Genomic DNA, 4,297 nt, shown 5'->3' with positions numbered 1-4,297 from the left:
ATGCAAGCCAGATCCTAAGGCAGCAGCTTTTAAAATGATCAAATATATATAGTCCTGTGGGACCACAAGTGTATGACTTACTGGTCACCAGAGCCAGGCCATCTGGAGTCATCACCTGGGTGTCAGTTGCAAAAATCCATGCTCCAGGCAGGTGTATAAACTCCTATCTGGGTGATACTGGGGAACTATAGCAAGGCAGAGGGAGAGTGCAAACATAGCATCCATTGGCCTACATTCCCTGAGAGCACCTCCACAGGCCTCTCAGTGTGTGCCCAAACCTGAAGCCTGGCCCTCAGGCTGAAACTCCAGAACAAGCAAATAGGCTGCTTTCATAGAAAGACTTGGGGTGTGTTTCAGTCTGCTATCTGTGCAGTGCCCTGGGGGTGTAGCCTGCCAAGAACTGCAGGGGTGTTGCAGTCCCTGGGACCCAGTAATGCAAGCCACTTGACCACCAGAGCCAGGGGCTCAAGGGGTGTCCCCTGGGTGGCAGTCATAGAAACTGGGGTGCCAGATGTGTGTCAGAGCTCCCTTCTGAGAGACACTGGCGCTCAAGAGCACTGCAGAGGGAGAGCACACATATAATGCTGACTCTTCAAGGTTTCTGGAAAGCGTTATACTCAGCCCTTAGATATGTGTTTAATTAGAATTCTGCTCCTCAGGCTGAAGCTATGATGAGAAACTAATAGGCCTCTTTCACAGAAAGATTGAGCTCCTGGGTCTATTGCCTTTTGCTGAGCCCTAGGAGTGGTCGCTCTTTAAGAATTATTTGTCGGTTGCTTATAGTCCTATGGGACCTGTGAGCATAAACCCACTGGCCACCAGGGCCAGGTGATGTAGAGCTGTCCCCTGGTAGCAGCCACTAAAACTGGGGCACCAGACAAGGGTATAAATTCCTTTCTAGGGAATACTGGCAAGCTGGAGTAAGGCAGAGGGAGAGTGCAAAGACTGTCTCTACTGTCCTTTGTTTTCTGATAGCCCCTATGCATGCCCCTAGATGTGTACCAAACCAGAAGCCTGACCCTCAGACCAAAGCTCCAGGATAAGCAAATAGGCCTCTTTCTCAGAAAGATTGGAAGTGTGTTTCATTCTGCTGTCTGTGCAGTGCCCTGGGGGTGGTAAACTGCCAAGAGCCATCCGTCCGATTGTTACAGTCCCACAGGACTGTCCCCCTGACCTCCAGAGCCAGGTGATCAAGGCACATGCCCAGGGTGGCCCCCACAAAAACCAGAGAACCACAGAAGAAACCAAGAGCACCAGACACATGTAAAACTTCCCCTCTGAGAGATACCGGCACACTGGAGTGTGGCAGAGGGAGAGTGTGCAGGTGGTAACTGCTGGCTGGAGTGAGGCAGAGGGGGAGCATAAGGATAGTGCCGCTGGAAAGAAAAAGAAAAGAGTGGTGTTTTATGGCTGGAGACAGGAAGAGGGAGAGGCGAGCATAAAGATGGCACCCTCCAGGGAGTGAGGGGGAAAGCCTAGGTAGGGTTTTAGAAAAGAAAAAAAGATGGTAAGTGAAGATGGTGCCCACCAGCCCCTGACCCCAGAGATGATCCCAGCAGACTTCTAGGTATATGGTCATTTAGATGCCCGCCCCTCAGGCTGATGCTTTAAGAGTAGCAAATGAGCTTCTTTCATATAAAGTCTGGGCAAGATCAGCTGTTTCCCTGGGGCAAGGGAGTACGAGTGTGTGAGCCCTTTAAAAGCCATTTCTCAGATTGCTATTGCCTTGTGGGTCTCATGGTCATGACCCCCAGTGGTTTTCAAAGCTAGATGTTTGGAGGCTCATATCTCAGGTGCAGGTCTTAAAAGTTGGGGTGCCCAATGTGGAGCTCAAACCCTTCACTCTACAGGGAGAAGCTCCTGATGGAGGTCATTCATTACTCCAGGGGTGGGCTTTATGGCAAGATTGTGTCTCAGCTTCTCCTACCCACTTTATTGTGGGTTTTTTGTAGTTCACTTGATGTGTAGTCATTGTTTAGCTAGTTTTTAGGTTTTTCTCAGAGGAAATTGTTCCATATGTAGCTGTAGATCCAGTGTGTCTGTGAGAGGAGGTGAGTTCAGGATCTTTCTATGTTGCCATCTTGAACCAATGACATCAATATTTTGATTTCCTCTCTGTCTAACTTACTAAATTCTCTTACTTACAATTTTAAGTGTGTTTGTATATTCCTTTGCATTATCTATTGAGACAGCTGTTTATCTGTAAATAATTCTTTTTTCTGATTTCACAATCTTTGTAACTTTTCCTCCCGTCTTTTTTGGTTTGTTTCTCACTGCCTCTTTGATCAGATCTTTATTCAAAATGAGCTGTCCAAAATGATTTGACCTTTATGGAATAAATAAATTTAAGTTTATGCAGCAGCCTTCTTCTGTGGATTTCTTTTCTGCTGGCTTTTCAGCTGGTGGTTTCTTGGTAGCAACAGCCTTTTTTTCTTTCCCTCCAAAGCTTTTAAACACCAACAGTCTTCTTTTCTTTCTACACTACCACTGGCTTCTTGCCTGGAACCCCCTTCTCATCTGATTTGGCTTCTAGTGCTGCCTTGTCTACCTGGACTTTGTGATTCTTGGCCTGTTGAGGAATGATGTTCCAGTGCATGGTTTTTGCATATGGGTTTAGCTTCAACATGATTCTCAGGTTTTTAAGTGGATTCTTCTGTAGGAGTCTGTGATGAATCTTGCGTGGTTCTTGGAAGGATCTTTGGATCTCTGGGCTTTTCAAGATTCTGTTAAGGTCTCTATTGAGCATTTTATGCATGGGAAGGTTGCAGTCATTCTTGAGGGAGGCAGCTTCGCACCAAGTGCCATGCACGTCACATCCTTTTGTGGAAAGTACTTTCAGTCCAAATGCAGAAACGTCCCACATGCCCACCAGGAGCAAGTTTCAACATGTTCACTTTGCTTATTTTAAGCAGAGTGATTGTAGGAATATTTCTGAAGTCCTTGATAATGCAGGGCCCCCTGTGCTGGATACAATTATAGCTTCTCATTTTGCTTTGCCAGCTCTCATTTGCTGAGAGGCATAGACCTTTTTGGTATCATTCCAGGCCCTAAGCTTCTTAAGAAGCAAGATAACCTCCTTGGTCTTCTGGTAGCCTTCAGCTTGATCTTCAGCCACCAAAGGAAGTTCAGAAACTTCCTCAGTATGATGACCTTTAGACAGGACCAGCACTGGCAAGGCTGAGACAGGGCACAGCAAATGGCACATCACTCCTGTGTTGTGTTCATTCTGTGGGTGCCAGTTGTGCCAGTGTTTTTGGTTGATGCCAACATGCAGCCCACAATACATATTTCCAAAAGCACCCTGGCCATAATCATGGGCTAAATACTACCTCATAAATAAAACTGTAGGTCACTTTGAAACTTTGTGGCATCCCTTCTGTTTTCTTTCTAAGACACACACACTTATTGGACATCTCACTCTTCAAAGCAAGGAATGGACTTACTGGGTGTGGATTGTGGAGGTACCAGCAGCAAGGTCATGCTAGTCTAAAGAAGAGTGAATTTGTTGGCAATTCCAACCCAGAATTCTTGATGGCTATCTGGGGGACAGGTACCAACACTAGAACAAAAACAAACATTTCTCAAAATTTGGGAACTGGACCAATGACCAGATGAAAAGCAAGCTGGATGTGCACGTGTTCTGGGATGGCTGCCTGAAGCCCAGAGGATTTCTGATGCATTGTCTTTACAGACAGGCATTGCTTGCTATGTGTATTGAGCTGGCATGAAAGTATAGCAACAACTGGGACACACTGGCTTTTGTCTCTTAATCTGCAAGCCCATGGTTTTCTTCTAGTGGGCAGAATGGTGACAGTGTGATGATGATTTTCAGCTCATATGAAAAAGCTAATTCTTTATGGTAACATAAATCCATTAACCATGAGCTGAGCATAGCTGTGAAGAAAATTTGTCAGGTTAAGCAATTATAGCACCTTGGTGACACAGTATTTGACAGAAACCACATTTCTGTTACATTAAGGCATCCAAGTTGATTTTTAAAGCATGACTTTCTCTTATTTTTTAAACTGTATTATTATAACATGTCACTTTTGAGCAACTAGCAATATACCATCCTGCCCTATTGCTCTTGAATTTGATATGAGTGATTGTCTGCCTTAACATGCTCACAGTAACACGTTCTTTGCTCCCCAGCCCCCAGGGAACAATATGTTTTAATTAACATATACATTATACAAATATCTGCTCATCTTGGCTTTCTGCATGAAAGGGATTGAAACTTATTCCACCAAAGAAGCAAAATCAACACACTCAAAGGCTGGGTACAGGTATATTAGCA

At 45.1% G+C, this 4,297-nt stretch overlaps 1 pseudogene across 1 annotated transcript; it reads right to left on the bottom strand.

Moving 5' to 3' along the window:
* Positions 1-2,328: 2,328 nt before the first annotated feature.
* LOC307057506 (large ribosomal subunit protein uL4-like) lies at positions 2,329-3,286 on the bottom strand (annotated as a pseudogene). Its single transcript has one exon. The product of its transcript is annotated as a large ribosomal subunit protein uL4-like (transcript).
* Between the last annotated feature and the right edge of the window lie 1,011 nt (positions 3,287-4,297).

The sequence above is a fragment of the Hyperoodon ampullatus genome (genome assembly GCF_949752795.1).
Source record: "Hyperoodon ampullatus genome assembly, chromosome: 8".
In the NCBI taxonomy this organism is placed as follows: Eukaryota; Metazoa; Chordata; class Mammalia; order Artiodactyla; family Ziphiidae; genus Hyperoodon; species Hyperoodon ampullatus.
Note: the sequence above shows the minus strand (reverse complement) of the source record. Positions and strands in the feature narration are given on the sequence as shown.